General features: G+C 38.1%; 1 long non-coding RNA gene across 4 annotated transcripts in view; it reads right to left on the reverse strand.

Moving 5' to 3' along the window:
* The window catches only part of LOC128313430 (uncharacterized), a 122,320-nt gene extending 106,433 nt beyond the window's left edge, over positions 1–15,887 (reverse strand). For 2 of the 4 annotated variants that reach the window (XR_008294130.1, XR_008294131.1), the window contains exons 1-2: positions 15,723–15,887; positions 5,888–5,973 (exon numbers count right to left, since the gene is read on the reverse strand). This is a non-coding gene — a long non-coding RNA (uncharacterized LOC128313430). The other 2 variants (XR_008294133.1, XR_008294132.1) reach the window with 2 other exon arrangements.
* Between the last annotated feature and the right edge of the window lie 6,074 nt (positions 15,888–21,961).

Raw genomic sequence — 21,961 nt, forward strand, 5'->3', positions numbered from 1 at the left:
ATTTCTTTTCCAATTGATTTCATCAACAGGGTAGTAAAGATGAAAGAGACCCAAGGGACTGTCTAATCCCACCCCTTCCATTCTGCGAGGAAATATGCTCACAGAAGCAAACACAACGAGAAGATGGAGTAAACATTGCATACATCCTAATTAGCAGTGCTGACTATCTCACTGCATGACTCCCTTTGCTGAGACCCGTGGGGCCTTGTTAACCTCATTCTAGGGGTCCTGTATGGCTTGGATACCTACTTAGTTAATCTAGTCAAGCATCAGCCCAAGTTAGATTGAGTCAGTATTGATGCTGGGAGTCCTGGAATCCTCAGTCCTAATTCACTGTGGCTTAGCAATCCTTTGTGGAGTATTTATTATGTCCCACACTCTCTACATAAAGTCCTGAATGTACAACTATAAAAGACATAAAATCCTCATACTCAAGGAAGTCTCATGTAGAGCAGAAGACAAACAATATAGAGTAAAAAAGGCAGTAAATGCTACAATATAGAGACACAATATGAGCAGATGGGGTGAGATTTGGAATTGATTCAGGTAGCAAAAGAACAGGACTTTACTTACTGCAAGTCTCTAGTGCTTAGGATGCCACATGGCACAATTCCAGAAAGAAGAATGTGGAAAGGCACAAAATCACGAGTCAGGAGAGAACAAGTTGGATTCATGATGACTAAAATTGCGTGTGCACATAAAACATGGTGAAAAATGAGGCTGGGTGTTGACCCAGGAACCAGATCATTGAGAGTGGAGTGGTCACACCAGGGGGTTTATGTTCCTCCTGGGAGCCAACAGAGAGAATTTAAGTGCAGCAGCAATCACTTTGTTTCCTGTGTGTAGCAGGGAGGAAACGGTGTATGGCGAGATGGAGAGAGGACACTGAGTAAGTCACTGGAGAAAAAGAGAACTCCTGGGCGTTGGCTAAACAGGCCAAGATTTAAAAAAAAAAAAAGAAAAAAAAAAGAAAAAAGTGAACACGCTAATAAGGATCCCTTGCCATAACCTGTAGGACATGTCCTTATGTCGTTACTTTGTACTTGATCTATCACTTCTTTCTAATGCCCTTCCCAAATCTGAATCTGAATTAACGTGCTACAAGAGTTTATTTTCTCCCTACTCAGAGTGCCCCTGTCAAGACAATGTTTAAGCCCCAGGAAGAGTGTTCCTGAGAGAGATTGCAGGATGTGATAAGATTCAGAGAGGAAGAGAATATTGCACAGGGCTCAGGGGGAGCTGGAAGTTCTCTGTTTCGGCTGAATTGTGGCCTGTGTGTCTGAACTAGGTAGACAGAGGTACACGGAGGGTGAGACCACAAAAGGCCATCCTGCATTGGGTTAAGGAGTTTGAATAGAATTCGGAAGTGGTATAAATACCCTGAAGAGCTAAAACACAAAAATAGCATAATCCAGAAAATGCCAAAAGTCAAAATATAATAACCTCCAGGGAGACATATTAGCTCTACAATGACTCAAGCTCTTATTGAAAGAATACCCATGCGAAATACTTTATATTGAGAAAATGGAAGGCAAATAGATAAATAACTCAGTAATTTTAATCTGCTTTTAGGTCTTTAATATGACTGGTTTATTTGTTTTGTTTTTACTCCCCCCCCCCCTTAGTCATGTTGAAAGTTGAGGCATTATCCTCTTTCCCACATCCACTTACTGGGAGTGGTCTGGGATAGCTAAGGACAGGAATGTGGATTGTTTGCTAAAATCATCTTAGTATAGACCTGGATATGTCAATGCTCAGAAAAAAAGTAAAATGAAGGGAGACAGTGCCAAGTTGAGACCAAAGTCTCCCAGATAGAAGTGGATGGTTACTAGGGGCTCAGAGGGTTGATGGATGGTTTATGATGGTTCAGAGTTAGTTCTAGATGGATAGACAAAGATGGGAGTGAATAGGTGAGGCAATAATGACTAATTCAAAAGTGAGAGATATTTGGAACAGTAAGAAATTCTAAAAGGAAATTTTAAAAATACTTACAGGGATCTAACAGGGACATAAGTAGAAAACATGTGCAAGGGCCACACTGAAACTGCCTTCTAGCAAATTACAGTTAATCTCTCTCTCTCCCTCTCCCTCTCTCTCTGTCTCTCTGTCTCTCTCTCTCTCTCTCTCTCACACACACACACCATAGACATCAGAAAACTTTTTGTTGTTACTGTACCCAGTCATGTTGTAAAAATAAAAGTACTCTCCTACTCACTTTTTATGTGCCAAGTTTTATATTACTTATATAATCTAATCCTCCCTCAAATCCTAGGAAATAGGTACAATTACCGCATCCAGTTTAAGATCAGGAGTCTGAATCTCAGTGATGTTAAATAATATACAAGAGTAAATGGTGGGGCGCCTGGGTGGCTCTGTCAGTCAAGTGTCCGACTTAGGTTCAGGTCATGATCTCACAATCCATGAGTTCCAGCCCCACATTGGGCTCTGGGCTGACAGCTCGGAGCCTGGAGCCTGCTTTGGAGTCTGCGTCTCCCTCTCTCTCTGCTCCTCTCTTGCTCACACACTGTCTCTGTCTCTGTCTCTCTCTCTCAAAAATAAATGAACGTTAAAAAAATAAAAATAAAACAAAGGGTAAATGATAAACCTTTTTGGAAAACCTATAATTACCACATGACTCTGCAATTCATTCCTAAGTATACATCCAAGAGAAATGAAACATGTCCATACAAAACTTACAGGAAATGTTCATAGCAGCATTATTTATAAAAGCCAAAATTGGAAATAATCTAAAAGTCTATCAACTGATGAATGGATAAACAAAATATAGTACATCCATAAAATGGAACATGATACAGAAATAAAAAGGAATGAAGTTCTGATACGTGCTACAAGGTGGTAAACCTTGAATCCACTACAGTATGTGAAAGAAGCCTCCACAAAAGACTATGTAGTGCATGACTACTTTCATGTAGACAGCCATGAATAGAAAAATCTGTAACAACTCAAAGTGGGTCAGTGCTTGCCAGGGGTTGGGACCCAGCTGTGGGAGAAGAGGAGGGAAAGGCTAATGACTGTTAATGGGTTCTTTTCTGGGATGCCATGTTTAAAATTAGGTTGTGGTGATGGTTGCACACAGTTCTGTAAATATACTAAAAACATGGAACTGCACACTTCTAATGGGCTGATTTTATGATGTGTGAAATTTATGTCAATAACTGAAATGGTAAGAACCAGGATTTATATAGAGTCTGACTATAGTGCCTGAACTCGTAACTAATGCACTAATTCATCTTCTACATATATATGGGTGTTGTCATCCCTCGGTGGCATCTATGAAGTGCAAAAGACTCAGTTTCCATAGATCCTCTTCCCTCCTAGCTTCACCTAAGTGATAAAGTTCATGCAGTGCAAACTATCAAATGAACCCTCCTCTGCATTGAAATGACAAGTATTCTGTCACTGAAGTTTCCTGATTTTATTCTCTTCTATCTCTTCTCTGACTTTGCTCCAACTTCCTCTATATCCTTCTCTCTGTTGCTTGTTCTATGGCTGCAAACACTTTCAGATGATCCTTATCAGAGAAGAAAAACAGAACAAGACACCTTCCCGTGTCCTTCTTTCCCTCCTCATCCTGTCACATGACCTCTTGTTTCATGGCTGCTAAACTTATAAGAGATGACTTAGTTCCATTTCTCCAAAATCCACTTAGGTGAAACCTCCTGCCCTCAGAGTGACTTACATCTCTACTGCTTATCTGTTCTTTAAATTCACCTTCTAATTGCCTCCCAATGGCCAAATCCTGCAGACTTTCTAACCCCCAAATCTAGAGGCAAAGCTGAGTCAGAAGGCATCAGGTTTTGGCTTCAGTCAAATTCTTCCACTCTCTGAGTCAAAATTTTCCTTTATTTAGTACAGTAAAAGGTATTGAAAATATTCTGTTGGAAACACTCATCTACCCTAAGAACACTGTACATACACCTAATATATATTAAATAATCTGAGTTAACACTTCTGGATTTCAAGAAACGAAGAGATAAACTTCATCTAGTGCCTTTGATAGAAAATATATAAGGTGAAGGTAGGAATACTTCTTTGAGGAAAAATAAAACTAGCACTCGTATAGGCTTCATTTATTTCAGTTTTAATGTGGTATATATGAAAAGATCTTTAGGATGCTAAAATGCAATCTATATTAAACCCAGGTTGTAATAATTATTTCCTATTTCATCTTGAAATCAAATTCTGTTGCTTTTGCCACTTTCACTTAGGCGAAGCACATACTATCTATTATGGATGATATGCATAAATTCAAATATCCTTAGATGGAGAGAAAATTTTAGAGCTCTCACTATATTTTGCTACCAGTGCAAAGGCAAAGCTTTTCAAAACTCACTTACAAAAAATATTGCATGGAGTCATTAGCAAGCGGGAATAATCACTTCTAAAACCCAATGATTCAACAGAGGCTATTGACGATATCCTCAACAAGCACATGTAAACTGTCAATACCAAGTCCAATATCCCCATTCGCATTCTTTATTGGATTACAAATGTCTTGCTGGAGGTTAGAAGGTGAAGACATGTGCCCAGAAGTAATCACAGTAAATATAAGCCTCATTTGTCTTTATGGTTGGTATCAACAGGCTACTGGGGCAATAACTTTTAAAATAATGAAAGAACTTCATGTGCAATTAATTTCTTACATCATTTCCAGTTAAGAGCCAGTAGGAGGAAGAATTTTACCCCCATAATCTTGATCCTCTGGTGTTACTCCTGCAAATACAGAGTGAAAGGGATCTTGAAGATCTAAGTAAAAGTATCAGTTACTTGACTGTAATATTGTAAGATTATCCTGGATTATCCAAGTGGACCTAATATAATCACATGAGTCCTTACAAGATTTTTCTCTGGCTGGTAGCAGAAGACGACATCAGAGATTTTAAGAACAGGGATTCAACATGCTCTAGTTCGTTTAAAAATGAATTAAAATGACAAGGAACTGAATTCTTCCAACGACCTGATGGTCTATGGAAGCAGAGTCTTCCCCAGAGCTTCTAGATAAGAGGCCAGCTCAGCCAGCATTTTGATTTAGACCTTGTGAAGCTCTGCACAGTGGATCTGACTGAGTCTCCTTGTGCTTAGACATCTCAGCATGAAACTGGGAGATAATAAATGGATGTTATAAGCCACTAAGTTTGTGGTAATTTGTGACAGTGGTGATAGAAGGGTAACAAGAAGCCTTATCAGCAATTTATAATGATGTGATCAGCCTTGATATGTTTGATATTGGATGCATTTGACACTGAAAATGACAGAATATAAACTTTTTAACTTGCAGTCTGTCCATGAAAACATACATGTACAAACAAGCTTTACAGAAAGAACTGAAAGGCGCCATCACTGGAATAGCTATGTGTTTTATATCCTTGGATACGACAGAAACAGTAATACATCTTTGCTGAATATATATTATGGTGTTGTATGTATGCATAAAAGATAAAGCAAAACTATTTTTGATTGGAGTATACTTTTGAATTTAGTATCACAACAGAGAGTCTTTATGTTCCTCTTGGGGATGAATGAATTAAACTTGGTCTTCAATGTGTTGGTTCTGTCCATGTAGCCAGGATAAAGCAGCTGATGTGAAAATAATTCTTCTGCCTACAAGTGACAGGGAGAGAGGCATGTGGGTAGCTCAGGTAGTTAAGCATCCAACTCTTGATTTCGGCTCAGGTTATAATCCTAGGGTCATGAGATTGAGCCCCTCATCCTTGCCCAGCATGGAATTTTCTCTCTCTCTCTCAAAATAAATAAGCATTAAAATAAAGTGACAGGGAGAGAATTTGAATACCCTCAATGGTTTCTAAAGGCGATAAGCCTGGTTTCTGTAACTGAGAAGCATAGTCTTTGACATTCTTTTAAATACCTTGTGCAGCAGGTGTATCTTAATGGCAATTTCAGTAATGGTTTGAAGAGCTCCTCACCATAAGTTGGCTGTAGTTTGATTCTGCCCTGTTAGAAAAATTTCAAGAGCCCAGTCAAAGGAAAATATTATCCACAATTTATACATTATGAAAACCAAATTACTTGTCAGACAGACAGAAAGTACCCAGCAGTTATGAAACTATCACATGTGTTGTTCTCTATTAATTATTATAAGTTTCAGGATCAAGTGCATTGACTTAAATGCAGATAATCAATTCTCAGGAACAACTTATTCCTTTTTCCTTGTACCCCAAGCTCATCAATATACTAATTTAAATTTTTACTCATTCATTTAGAAAATGTTCATCTAGTACCTATTGTGGATCAGGAGATTTGCTATATCAAAAGTAAAAATTTGCAGAAGTCCTGGCCCCTGTTCTCAAAAAGTTCACTATGTAGAAGAAAGACATATTCAAATAATAATTGAAACACAGTGTGGTCTAAGTAAGAATTAAATATAATTGTGTACCAAATAAAAAGAACTTAATATCATGTTGAGTCAGAGAAGAATACCTAGATGAAGAGATATTTGAGAATTTTGGAAGATAAGAAGTAGATATGATGTCACACACTTGCCTGAAATGTAATAGCGTAATTGGAAATGGAATGAGCATGTTAGTTCTAGTCAGATAATGAAAAGGCTCCCATGTTATATGTAAAACAGATTTTAGACTATCTAGAAAAGAAGATGCATTAAAAGGTATAATCAGGGGCACCCGTGCGGCTCAGTGGATTAAGCGTCTGACTCTTGGTTTCAGTTCAGGTCATGATCTCATGGTTTGTGAGATCGAGCCCCGCATCAGGCTCTGCACTGACAGTACTGAGCCTACTTGGGATTCTCTCTCACTCTCTCTCTGCCCTCCCCCCACCCAGAATAAATAAATAAACTTAAAAAAAGGTATAATCATGGGGATATAATGATAAGTGCTTTAGAAATACAACTCTGGCTGTGTTGAAGAGAATGGATTAAGATAAGGACAGCTGAATACTTCATTTATAGGATTACATTTATAAGAGATTTCCAGAAAAAGCAAATATACAAAGAGAGAAAGATGATTAATAGTTGCTCAGGACTTACAGTAGGAGTGAGGATTGACTCTAATTCCACAAAAGGGTTCTTTCTGAGGTATGTAAATGTTCTAAACTGAATGGTGGTGATGGTTGCATAACTATACGTTTACAAAAATAGTTGAAGTTTACACCTTTAGTAAGCCTATTTTGTGATGTATAGAATATCTTAATCAAGATATTTAAAAAGTGGCTGGTACTACTATATACTTCCTCTTTAACTGGTCATTGGAAATGGGCTATTGAAGCAAGGCTGCTACCTTGGGCAGGGAAGATTTGCAGCTGATGTGAGCCCTGAGTGCACTGACAGCTGAAGTGGTTTTAGGACAGCACTCCAAACAATGGGGGCAAAATGTTTTTCCTTGAAGAAGGATCTGAGTGTTGCATCATAGTGCCACCACAGAGTTGTATAAAATTTCTTAGAGAACACTGAGAAGATAGACTTAACTAAAACAGACATGCTTACCTGTGTTTTGAAGAGTAAAAAGAGATACATTTGGACAACTGACATATAGAGGGCTTTAAAACATACTTTTAATTTGCAGAAATTCAGAGTTAGGTGATTATGAAGGAAAGTGGCATAATTAAATTGATACTTTAAGAGAGCTATTTATGGGCACCTGGGTGCCTCAGTTGGCTAGGCTTCTGACTCTTGATTTTGGCTCAGGTCATGATCTCAAGGTTCATGAGATCAAGACCTGCATCAGGCTCTTTACAGACAGCATGGAGCCTGCTTGGGATTCTCTCTCCCTCTCTCTCTGCCCCTCCCCTGCTCATTCTTTCTCTCTCTCAAAATAAATAAACATTTTATTAAAACCTATTTAAATGTACAGTTCAGAAGGATTAGAAGGGAGAGAACTTTGACAATTTAATTTTGTAGGTATCTATAAAGAATTTTTTAAACATGAAGGATGTAGGGAGGAGCCAAGATGGTGGAACAGCGTGGAAGTTTTTTATGTGTCTCACATCCACGAATTACAGTCAGACCAACACTAAACCATCCTACACACCTAGAAAACTGATTGGAGGACTAACACAACAATCTGCACAAACCGAACCACAGAATTCAGCAGGTACGCAGCGCAGAGAGGGGAACTTGGGAAGTGAGAAGCAGCAGGAAGGGAGGTGCTTTTGTGGGTGGAGAGAGGACAGAGACAGGGTTGGAGAATACGGGAAAAGCACTCCTCCCCAATAGGAGCTGGAGAGAAAGTGGAAAATTGGAAACAGCCACAGGGACTAAACTGAAAAGGGAGAAAGGAGAGAGGAGAAAGGAGAGAGGAGAAAGGAGAGAGGAGAAAGGAGAGAGGAGAAAGGAGAAAGGAGAAAGGAGAAAGGAGAAAGGAGAGGGTTTAAATTTCATTAAGACTGTAAACAAGGGGAGTGCAAAGTCTGCAACTCTGCAGCTCAATACCTGGCAGTGTTCTGGTGGGAAAGGTGAATCCCCAGGAACAGAGTGGGGTCCAGGAGGTTCTCAGGCCACACAGGGAAAAGCGGCTCCACTGAAGGAAGGACATTTGGTAGAGACTGTTGAAGTCACCTGGTCCCAGCAGACCCCGGAAGGTGGCCACATTCGCTGGTGCTGGGGCAAGGCTGTTAAGGGTGAAGCCTGGTTCCAGATATGTGTTGTGATTTTCCATAATCCCTGAAAAGCTGCTGCTATACTATCTCGTGAACTTATTCTGGGGCATTCCTGGGTGCAGCCGGTATTCAGCCATTGCTTGGTGAGACCCTTCCGCAGAGGGGTGGAAGGGGTCAAAGCTGTAGTCCTTCAGAAGTAAGGGGCCGGGGAAAATAGCCACATCTGACACAAAACTCGGGAGAGAGGTACTGCCTGAGGCCTGGTCGCAGAAAGTGAAAAAGTGGGGGAGTGGACGAGAGCTAAAGACAGAGGACAGGTGCGCAATTGCTGATCCGGGAGAACAGTGGGTAGCTGGGTGGCACCATTTTCACCACTCCCTTGCATGTACATACACAACTAGAAGCACCGCAACAATCCACCCCAGTAGGCTAGCAACGCCACCTAGTGGAGAGCAGAGCTGTTACACTGAGACCCGCCCAACTGGGCCAACTTTGCTCTTCAAGAACACAAGTGTCACCGCCAGCTTAGTTTATGGACTATAAAGTGCTACACAGACTGACCTCTAGGGGAAAACTAAGTAATTTCACTCCTACTTCAATCTGCTGGCAGGTTCATCTATTCAATTTTCTTTCTTTTTTTTTCTTTTTCTCTTTTACACTTCTTTTCTTTTTCTTGAATACAGAGAGAGAAAAATTCATTTTTATTACAAATATTTTCTTTAATTTTTATCACTATATTTTTTACTTTTGTGTAAAATTTTTCAAATTCTACTTTACTTCCATCATAGTCCACTTCAGTGTATTCACCTTTTTAAATTTTCAAACAATTTCCTTCTTTTTCTTTCTTTTTCTTTTTTCACTTTTTCATTTATTTTTCTTGAATGCAGAAAGAGAAAAACTTCATTTTTACTTCCAATTTCTATTAAAATATTTTTATTTAATTTTTTACTATATTTTTGCTTTTAGGTAATTTTTTCAAATTCTATTTTACTTCCATCATTTTATTTTAGTCTACCACCATGTATTCACTTTTTCAAATTTTCAAACGATTTCCTTTTTTTCTTTTTTTAAATCTTTTACCTTTTTAAAAAATCTTTATTCTCTTTTTCATTTCTTTTCTTTTTTCTTAAATACATAAAGAGAAAAAAATCATATTTATTTTTAACTTTTATTAAAATATTTTTATTTTTTTCTACTATATTTTTTACTTTTGTGTACATTTTTTCAAATTCTATTTTACCCCCATCAGGGTACTTTAGTCTACTTCAGTGTATTCATTTTTTCAAATTCTCAAACAATTGCCTCCCCCCCTTTTTTCCCTCTAATCTGTCAAACCACTTTCAACACCCAGACCAAAACACACCTAGGATCTAGCATCATTTATTCGATTTGTGTGTGTGTGTCTGTGTAATTTTTAATTTTAATTTTTTTAACTCTAATTTTTTTAAATTTCATTATTTCTACCTCATTAATTCTTTTTCTCCCTTCAAAATGACAAAACTAAGGAATTCACCCCAAAAGAAAGAGCACGAAGAAAAGACAGCCAGGGATTTAACCAACACAGATACAAGCAAGACGTCTGAACCAGAACTTAGAATCACGATAATAATACTAGCTGGAGTCAAAAATAGACTAGAATCCTTTTCTGCAGAGATAAAAGAAGTAAAAAATAGCCAGAATTAAATAAAAAATGCTATAACTGAGCTGCAATCGTGGATGGATGCAGCAGCATCAAGGATGGATGAGGCAGAACAGAATCAGCGATAGAACAAACTTATAGATAATAATGAAGCAGAAAAAAAGAGGGAGATTAAGGCAAAAGAGCACTATTTAAGAATTAGAGAAATCAGTGACTCATTAAAAAGGAACAACATCAGAATCATAAGGGTCACAGAAGAGGAAGAGAGAGAAATAGGGGTAGAAGGGTTATGTGAGCAAATCGTAATGGAAAACTTTCCTAACCTGGGGAAAGACACAGACATCAAAATCCAGGAAGCACAGAGCATCCCCGTTAGATTCAACAAAAACTGACCATCGACAAGGCATATCAGAGTCAAATTCGCAAAATACTCAGGCAAGGAGAAAATCATGAAGGCAGCAAGGGAAAAAAAGTCCCTAACCTACGAGGGAAGATAGATCAGGTTTGCAGAAGACCTATCCACAGAAACTTGGCAGGCCAGAAAGGAGTGGCAGGATATATTCAGTGTGCTCAATCAGAAAAATATGCGGCCAAGAATTCTTTATCTAACAAGGCTGTCATTCAAAATATAGGAGATAAAGATGTTTCCCAGACAAACAAAAATTAAAGGAGTTTGTGACCACTAAACCAGCCCTGCAAGAAATTTTAAGGGGGACTCTCTGAGGAGAGAAAGGATGAAAATATATATATATATATGAATACCAAAAGCAACAAAGATTAGAAAGGACCAGAGAACACCACCAGAAATTCCAACTCTACAAGCATCATAATGGCAATAAATTCATATCTTTCAGTACTCACTCTAAACATCAATGGACTCAATTCTCCAATCTAAAGACTTAGGGTAACAGAATGGATAAGAAAACAAGATCCATCTATATGCTGTTTACAAGAGACCCACTTTAGACCTAAAAACACCTTCAGATTGAAAATAAGGGGATGGAGAACCATCTATCATGCTAATGGTCAACAAAAGAAAGCCGGAGTAGCCATACTTATATCATGCAATCTAGACTTTAAAATAAAGACTGTATCAAGAGATGCAGAAAGGCATTATATCATAATCAAGGGGTCTATCCACCAAGAAGACCTAACAATTATAAACATTTATGTGCCAAATGTGGAGCACCCAAATATATACATCAATTAATCACAAACATAAAGAAACTCATCGATAGTAATACCATAATAGTAGGAGACATCAACACCCCACTCACAGCAATGGACAGATCATCTACTCAAAAAATCAGCCAGGAAACAATGGTTTTGAATGATCCACTGGACCAGATGGACTTAACAGATATATTCAAAACATTCCATCCTAAAGGAGCAGAATATACATTCTTCTCCAGTGCACATGGAACATTGTCCAGAATAGACCATACACTGGGACACAAATCAGCCCCAAGTAAGCACAAAAAGATCGAGATCATACCATACATATTTGTAGACCACAATGCTATGAAATTCATAATCAACCACAAGAGAAAATTTGGAAAGGTAACAAATACTTGGAGACTGAAGAACATCCTACTAAAGAATGAATGGGCTAACCAAGCAGTTAAAGAGGAAACTAAAAAGTACATGGAAGTCAATGAAAATGATAACACCACAACCCAAAACCTCTGGGATGCAGCAAAGGTGGTCATAAGAGGAAAGTATATAGCAATCCAGGCCTTCCTAAAGAAGGAAGAAAGATCTCAGATACACAACCTAACCTCCTGCTTTGGTTTTCTTTTTCAAGATTGCTTTGGCTATTCGGGGTCTTTTCTGGTTCCATACACATTTTCTACTTAGCTATTGTGGGAATTTGGATGACTTGCATTCTAAATCCCATTTAAAACCAAAAACCAAAACCTACAAATAACTACCTTTAAGAATTGTTTTGAGGCGCGCCTGGCTGGGTCAGCCGGTTGAGCGACCACGTCTTGATTTTGGCTCAGGTCATGATCCCGGGGTCCTGGATTGAGCCCCGTGGTGAGCTCTGTGCTGAGCATGGAACCTGCTTGGGATTCTCTCTCTCAGTAATCTCTGCCCCTCCCCTGCTGTCTCTGTCTCTCAAAATAAACAACAACAACAACAACAACAACACCACAAAGAACTGTGGTAAAGATGAATAAGGTGGGAAATGGAAACAAGCAAGCAAGCAAACAAACAAAAAACACTTAAGTTTTAAAGCAGGCACACAGTCACATTTGCACATTACAAGTACTACCATGTGCAATACACAGATGTTGGTCCCAGAAGAGAGAGGTGAAAGAAGACTAGTTGAGAGACGGTGGTGAGTGTCTAGGCAGGGAAAAAATGCAGAGAGTTAAACTGAATCAATGAAAGTAGAGAACAGGACAAAGACTGACAAAGAGGCTGAAGTACAAGACATCTTAAACCCAGGAACAATATGAGAAATCCATGTTTTAAGTGAGCCCCATCAATGACGACAATCACAGGCAGATCTATCTGCTTGGGACGTATTATGGCATTTGTGTCTTCTCTGTTGTGGATTATGGAATTGGAGGTATTATAGCAATCAGGATGCTGAGGATGAAGTGTTATGAGTGTGTTCTTGAACTATATCTCTGCGATACATATTTTGTGAGAATAACTGGTCTGTAGTGCATCCTGAAGTTAATATTTGGAAATAGAAGTTATATTTACATCTAAATCACATTTTAGTGTGGTAGCATAAAGGGGAAAATGTTTTTACTGTTCTCGGCAATAATGCTATATTTTACCTTCACTCTGGGGTTTTAGACAGAAAAATAAAGTGTTAGCAAAAAGAAATTAAATGGCTCTGTTGTGATATCTGTTTTACAGTTTATTATTTTTTAATCCAAATTTCATTCTATATGTGAGGATTCTATGAAAAACAAAAAAATGTAGAGAGACAGATTCAATATCCTTCTTCTCCTTTTGGAATTCATTTACTGATAAAATGGCTATTCTGTCAAGAATTATCATCATAAAAAGAGACATCAAAAGAATCACTTTCTCTATTCCTTTTCGAGCAAATTATTTCTGCTGTTCTTTCATAAGTCACTGCTCTGACTGAGACAAACCTTACAACGGAAGACCACATTTCAGCCATTGATGTCCTGGTACCATAGACTGGTCAACCTATTGGACAAAACTGCTTAAATATTTAATTACTTAACTGTTTATGAGAATATTTGACATTGAAGAATCTTTACCTTCTAAAAAAAAGTACGGACTCCAAGTTTCAAAGCATATGAAGTACCATGAGAAAGACAGAGATGAGACTACCAGGTCTCCTTGAAGATGATGTCTTAAAGATGGTCAAGCTGTGTGAACAGATGAAGTCTGTCTCATGGTGCTAGACTGTCAGCAAAGCAGCTATTTTCATTCATATTACTGAATCAATCACTCTTTATTGCAACGTCATTCTATGAAACTGTTGATTCTTTTTCGTTAAAATTCTATTTAGTCTGATCTTAATATTGTTACACCAGCCTTCTTTCATTTATATTTGGCTATCTTGCCCGTACCTCCTATTTTAAAGGTTTTTTTGTGAATTTCTCTGTAAGAAATAACTCTTGCAAGCAACATTGCTGAGCGTTTAAGCTGAGTTTCAAAAATCTAATCTGAAAGACTATTATAAACAGGCTTATTCTGTTAGCATTTATTCTATTTATTTATTAACACTTGTTTTTTCTAGTTTTTTGCTCTGCTTGGGTAAATTTTTCTTTTTTCTTTTTCTTTTTTTTAATTTGAGAGAGAGACAGAGAGACAGAGAGACAGAGAGAGAGACAGAGAGAGAGAGACAGAGAGAGAGAGAGAGAGAGAGAGAGAATCTCAAGCGTGGAGCCCAACACAGGGCTTGATCACAGGACCCTGGGATCATGACCTGAGCCAAAATCAAGAGTCAGACTGACTGAGCTACCCAAGTGCCCCTGCTTGGGCAAAGTTTTCTTTATCCCTTTCTTTTTTTTTTTTTTAACGTTTATTTATTTTTGAGACAGAGAGAGACAGAGCATGAATGGGGAGGGTCAGAGAGAGGGAGACACAGAATCTGAAACAGGCTCCAGGCTCTGAGCTGTCAGCACAGAGCCTGACGCGGGACTCGAACTCATGGACTGCGAGATCATGACCTGAGCCGAAGTCAGCCGCTTAACCGACTGAGCCACCCAGGAGCCCCATCTTTATCCCTTTCTTTTAAAATATGCTTTTCTGAGACAACTGATGGAATGGGAAAAGATATTTGCAAATGACATATTGGATAAAAGGTTAGTATCCAAAATCTATAAAGAACTTACCAAACTCCACACCCAAAAAACAAATAATCCAGTGAAGAAATGGGCAGAAGACATGAATAGACACATTTCCAAAGAAGACTTCCAGATGGCCAACAGACACATGAAAAGATGCTCAATGTCACTCATCATCAGGGAAATACAAATCAAAACCACACTCAGAAACCACCTCACACTGGTCAGAGTGGGTAAAATGAACAAATCAGGAGACTATAGATGCTGGACAGGATGTGGAGAAATGGGAACCCTCTTGCACTGTTGGTGGGAATGCAAACTGGTGCAGCCACTCTGGAAAATAGTGTGGAGGTTCCTCAAAAAGTTAAAAATAGATCTACCTTATGACCCAGCAATAGCACTACTAGGAATTTACCCAAGGGATGCAGGAGTGCTGATGCATAGGGGCACATGTACCCGCATGTTTATAGCAGTGCTTTCCACAATATCCAAATTATGGAAAGAGCCTAAATGTCCATCAACTGAGGAATGGATAAAGATGTAGTTTATATATACAATGGAATACTACTTGGCAATGAGAAAGAATGAAATCATGCCATTTGCAGCAACATGGGTGGAACTGAAGGGTACTATGCTAAGTGAAATAAGTCAGTCAGAGAAGGACAGATATATGTTTTCACTCATATATGTATCTTGAGAAACTTAACAGAAGACCATGGGGGAAGGGAATGGGAAAAAAATAGAAACAGAGAGGGAGGTAGGCAAATCACAAGAGACTCTTAAATACAGAGAATAAACTGAGGGAGGATGGGGGGGCAGGGAGAGGGGAAAGTGGGTGATGGGCATTGAGGAGAGCACTTGTTGGGATGAGCACTGGGTGTTGTATGTAAGCCAATTTGACAAATAAATAAATAAATAAATAAATATGCTTTTCTGCTTTATTGGTTTGTAAATTTGAGATAAGAATTTTAAATGTTCACTGGTTACACTTAAAATTTTAATATATAGACCTCACTGTACATTTTTCTAATAAGCCAAAATTATTTCATTCCACTCTGTTCCTCCCAAGTAGAAAAGGACCCCCATGTGTTTTAGCTCTCTTAACACTTCATCCACATGTTCCTTATTAAATTGTTTTCTAAACGTGTCAAGCACAAATAAATTATTATAGTAAATATTGAATTAAATGAACAAGTATATTTCATTACTTTTTATCATGCTATTTTTTCTCACACCAGACTCTTACACTCTTGCCTTTTCTTTATGTTGAAGTACCTCTGTTAGTAGTTCTTTCAAGAAAGTCTATGGGTAAGAAACTCCCATTAGTCTGATTTTTTTTTTTTACTTCATCCTAACTCTTGAATGACAGTTTAACTGGCTGCAGAATTCTAAACTGCCAGTTATGTTAACTCAACACTTTGAAGATGCTACTCTGCTATCTTCTGGCTCGTATTGTTGTTGATGAGAAGCTTGCTATTTATTAGCAAGCCATATGTATGCAATTTTTCCTTTTATCTGATAATGTTATTTTTTATTTGCTAATTAATATTTTGTCTTTAACCTTAATGTTCTGTAGTTTTACTAAAATGTTTATAGTTATAAATTTATTTTAATCTGCTTTCTATTTGGCACTCAGCTCACTGGATTCGGCTGTGGACTATGTCTTACAATTTGGAAAATTCCCAGCCATTATCTCTTTCAATCTTGCTTCCTTGCCATTCTTTCTGTTCTCTTCTTACTGAATGCCTAGTAAGTCAATATTGGTGTCTTCTAATCTGTTCCCTGTAACTCCAGACTAAAGTATCCCATCTACATCGGAAGTACGGCCTTCCAATCTCCATCCCTTCTGCTTTTGTCTGTTTATTTATCAATATCCTTTATTTTTTTTTTTATGAATGGTATCTTCTCATTGGTATCTTTGGACATTTAAAATTCCTTATTTAAATTGTTGGCTGTGCTTTTAGCATGATTGTTTCTCACTTTTTGTTTGTTTGTATTTTTTTAAATTTTTTTTTAACATTTATTTATTTTTGAGACAGAGAGAGAGCACAAACAGACGAGGGTCAGAGAAAGAGGGAGACACAGAATCTGACACAGGCTCCAGGCTCTGAGCTGTCAGCACAGAGCCCGACGCGGGGCTCGAACCCACGGACCATGAGATCATGACCTGAGCTGAAGTCAGATGCTTAACCGACTGAGCCACCCAGACGCCCCTGTTTGTTTGTATTTTGATTTTCAGGCATCTCTTCACTGAGACTTCCCTCCTCTTTCTCCCTCCTTGCCTCATGCCCCATTTACACTCAAATTTCTCTGTCAGTTATGTATTGATCTTCACACAAGTCCTTGAGATTGCTATAATAGCACCTGGTCTCACAGGGGCAGCTCAGCCCTGTCCTCCAAGCACAGCTGCAATACTGGGAATCCAGTCAGTGAACCATCATGGAGCTTAATCTGGGCTTTGGCTGGTGAGGTGTGAAACCATGCCTGCTTCCTCTTGGCTGTTTGGGAAAAAGCTTCACATAAGCCATCTTATCAGCGGGTGAATGTCAGCCGCAATGTGTGTTGGCCTTCTTTCACCAAGTGCGGGGCATGAACACACCTCTGCTTTTCAGATAAAAGTTTGGTTTCTGTCTCCTGTGTCTGAGCACCAATTTTTATGGTATCACTTAAAGAAACCACCTTCATCTGCCTGCAGACTTAAAGCCAAGCAGCTTCTGTTTAAAAATACATTTTACTCTCTATGTTCTCCCCCATTTCCTCAAATACACATGAAAAAAAGTAAACCTTGGATTGTTGGTGTTATTCTTTTTGACTTCTAAACATCTAATTTGTGGATCCTAGAACATGACTTCTGTTCCTGCATCTACAATAATTCCTCTCTGCCCTACCTTGATAGAAAAATCTAAGATCTGGCCTCCTATCTGTTTGTGCAAATAGAGATCTTTTCATCTGGATGTGTGATTCAGTTATATCTGGATTTTATATTTGGTATTCCCCACATAAACACACACACACACACACACACACACACACACACACACTCACTCTTGAGAATGAAAGAGAACAAATGTATACACATAGGGAAATGCAAGATTGCTAACATGGAACTCTGATGTATCATAATAAGGTGTGCTGTGGTCTTTGTTTTTCATTTTGTTTTATTTTGTTTTGCTTTTACTTTAGCTGGATAACAATGCATGCTTCCAAAAGTAACATATCCTTTAATCAGGCCCAATACCCTGGAAGAGAGCCCATGAGAGCAAAGTTGATGACTGAATTCCCACAGCTTTCAAAATACTATTTTCCCTCGCTGAGCTGTCAGCCATCAAAGGCAGAAACTATAGATTGCTAATACATGGCTATAGTCTAAGTGGTACAGCATATTCCTTGGTCTTGAAGAAATTGAAAAAGAAATCCCAAACTGCCCATAGCTTGCAGTGGTTTCATGTTCAGAAATCAAGAGGAATTTCCGAGTGGAAAATTTATGGCTGATGGAACCTAAGTAGAGTGACAGAAGCTCATATGGAAAAACTATAAACAAATCTCAAGTGAAGGTCTTACCCAAGCCTACAGATTTTATATCTTGGGCAGAGGGGTCCAAGGGCATATTTCAAAGTTAACAAACTGATACATAAAACCATTCTTGTGACAGCAAAGGCTGCCTTCCCCGGGTCTATTTAAATTGCTCTATTCCTAAGGGACAGCAGAAGCCAATATTTAATGTGTGTGTGTGTGTGTGTGTGTGTGTCTGTGTGTGTGATCTGCCTTGCTATTTGTCCTTTTTTTCTATCTTAAATCCAATTTTTTTAGTGTTCATTCTGGCTTCCCCGATTTCAATGTACTTTATATTTTAGAGCAATTAGGTTCATAGCAAAACTGAGCAAGATGTACACAGTTCTCATATAGTTCTCATATACCCCCACAAGCCCACTCCCTCCGGTCTCCTCCACTATCAACATCCCACACAGGGTAACATTTGTTACAATTAACAAACCTATGATGGCATATCATCACCATCGAAAGATCATAATTTTCATTACAGTTCACTCTTGGCATGGTACATTCTAAAGGTTTGGACAAATATGTAAGGATACATATCTACCACACAGAATAGTTTTATTGCCCTAAACTCCTCTGAGCTCTGCCTAGTCATCCCTCCCTGCTCTATACCAACCATTGGCAACCACTGACTTTTTACTGACTCCATAGTTTTGCCTTTTTCAGATTGTTATATAATTGGAATCTTGCAATATATAGTCTTTTCAGGTTGATTTCACCTAGTAATATGCATTTAAGTTTCTTCCATATATTTTATTTTCCTTTTTTTAAGTTTATTTTGAGAGATAGAGAGCAAGTGGGGGAGGAGCAGAGAGAGGGAGACAGAATTCCAAGCCAGTTCTGAGCTGTCAGCACAGAGCTGGATGCAGGGCTCATACTCATAAACCATGAGATCATGACCGAAGCAGAAGTCAGACACTTAACTTACTGAGCCACCCAGGTGCCCCACTTTCATGTATTTTCATGGCTTGATAGTTTTTTTTTTCCCAGTGCTGAGTAATTTCCCACTGTCTGGATTTACCACAGTTAATTTACCCATTCATCTTCTTCTTCTTTTTTTTAATGTTTATTTATTTTTGAGACAAAGAGAGACAGAGCATGAGTGGGGGAGGGGCAGAGAGAGAGGGAGACACAGAATCCGAAGCAGGCTCCAGGCTCTGAGCTGTCAGCACAGCTCCAACTCACAAACCATGAGATCATGACCTAAGCTGAAGTCGGATGCTTAACTGACTGAGCCATCAAAGCACCCCATTTAATTTTTTTAAAGTTTAGTTATTTATTTTGAGAGAGAGAAAGTGTGAGCAGTGCAGTGGGGGAGAGAGAATCCCAAGCAGGCTCCTCACTGTCATCTTAGAGCCTGACATGGGGCTCGAACTCATGGACCATGAGATCATGACCTGAGCTGAAGTCGGAGGCTCAACCGACTGAGCCACCCAGGTGCCCCTACCCATTCACCTTCTAAAGGACATCTTGATTGCTACCAAATTTTGGCAGTCACAATAGAGCTGCTACAAACATCCATGTGCAGGCTTTGTGTGGACCTAGGTTTTTAATTCATATGGGTAAATATCAAAGAAAATAATTGTTGGATTGTATAGTAATAGTATGTTTACTTTTGCAAGAAATGGCCTGTCTCCTAAAGTGGCTATACCATTTTGCATTCCCACTAGGAATGAATGAAAGTTCCCGTTGGTCCACATCCTCACTAGCATTTGGTGTTGGTAGTGTTTTGAAATTTTGGCCATTCTAATAGGTGTGCAGTAATACCTCATTATTGTTTTAATTTGTAATTCCATAAAGACACATGGTGTGAAACATCTTTTCATATGCTTAGTTGCCATCTATATATCTGCTTTGGTGAAATGTCTGTTCAAATCCTTTGTCCATTTTTTTCATCAGCTTCTTTTCTTATTGTTGAATTTTAAGAGTTATTTGTATATAACAGATAACAGTCCTTTATCATATATGTCTCATATACATATTTCCTCCCAGTCTGTGACTTATCTTCTCATCTTCTTCACAGTGTCCTTTGCAGAGCATAAGTTTTTAATTTTAATAACATTTGCTTATCAATTATTTCTTTCATGAATTGTGCTTTAGGATTGTATTGAAAAAGACATCACCATACCCAGGGCATATAAATTGTATCCTAGGTTATCGTCTAGGAGTTGTATAGTTTCACATTTTACAAGATGTCTATGATCCATTTCGAGTTAATTTGTGATAAGCGTATAACATATGTGTTTGTTTTCTTTTTCTCCTTTTCCTTCTCCTTCCTCTCCCTCTTCTTTTTCACATATGAATATCTAGTTGTTGCCTCACCATTTGTTGAAAAGACTATGTCCAATCCATTGTCAAAGAACATTTGACCATATTATGGGCATCTATTTCTGGGCTCTGTTCTGTTTCATTGATCTATTTGTCTATTCTTTCACCAATACCACACTGTCTCAATTACTATAGCTTTAAAGTGAGTCTTGAAGTTGGGCAGTGCCAGTACTCCTGTTTGGCTTTTCTCCTTCAATATTGTGTTGGCTATTCTAGGTCTTTTGTCTCTCCATATAAACTTGAATGACTTTGTGAATACCCACAAGATAACTTCCTGGAATTTTGATTTGGATTGCATTGAATCTATAGGTCAATTTGGGAAGAACTGACATCTAGACAAATTTGAGGTTTTTGTATCTATGTACATGGGAAAGCTCTCCATTTATTTAGTTCTTTGATTTTTTTCATCAGTTTTATAGTTGTCTCATTTAGATCTTGTACATATTTTGTTAGATTCATACCTGCATATTTCCTTTTTTTTAGGATGCTAATGTAAATGATAGTTTAATTTCAAACTCCACTTGTCTGTTGCTGTTACATAGGAAAATGATTGGTTTTTGTATATTAACCTTGTATCCAGCAATCTTTCTATAGCCACCTATTAGTCCCAGAAGTCTTTGTTTGGTTTGTTTTCTTTTGCAATTCTTTTGGATTTTCTATGTAGATAATCATGTCATCTTTGATAAAAAACAATTTTATTTCTTCCTTCTCAATCTGTATTCCTTTCATTTCCTTTTCTTGTCTTGTTGTGGTAGCTAGAGCTTCCAGTACAACAATGAAAAGAAATGGCAAGAGGAGGCATCCTTGCTTTGTTCCTGAACTTATCAGTAAAGCTTCTAGTTTCTCACTGTTAAGTATGACATTAACTATAGTTTTTGTTGTTGTTTGTTGCTTGTTTTTTTCCTTTTTGTTTGTTTTTCTTTTTTTTTTCTAGACATTCTTTATCAATGTGTAGAAGTCTCCCTCTATTCCTAGTTTGCTGGGAATTTTATCATAAAATGGTGTTGGATTTTGTCAATTGCTTTCTGCAACTATTGAAATAATCATGTGATTTTTCCTCCTCAGTCTGTTTGTGTGATGGATAACATTAATTGACTTCCCATTTGTTTGCTAATATTTTGTTTAGGGCTTTGCATCTATATTCATGAGATACAGATTTGCCTCTAGTTTTCTTTTCTGGTAATGTTTTATCATGGTTTTGGTATTAGAGTAATGCTGGCCTCCTAGAAAGGGTTAAGAAGTATTCCCTCTGCTTCTATGTTCTGGAAGAGATTACAGAGAACTGGTATAAGTTCTTCCTTAACTGTTTGGTAGTATTCAACCGGTAAACCCATCTGAATCCCAAACTTTAAAATATATTTTAATGAGAGAACATCAGGAAAATGCTTAAAAAACAAAAACTCTTCTTTTCTCTCTTGAGTTTTCCTTAACAACACCGTCTTAATCATGCTTTGTAGTACTTGTTTCTTGCATATCAGTTTGACTTAAGATAAACACCACCTGACTCTACAAGAGTCTAGAAGTACTTAAAGCTCTAGTGAAATACTTAAAGCTCACAGCT

Source organism: Acinonyx jubatus, chromosome E1 (assembly GCF_027475565.1).
Source record: "Acinonyx jubatus isolate Ajub_Pintada_27869175 chromosome E1, VMU_Ajub_asm_v1.0, whole genome shotgun sequence".
Classification (NCBI taxonomy): Eukaryota; Metazoa; Chordata; class Mammalia; order Carnivora; family Felidae; genus Acinonyx; species Acinonyx jubatus.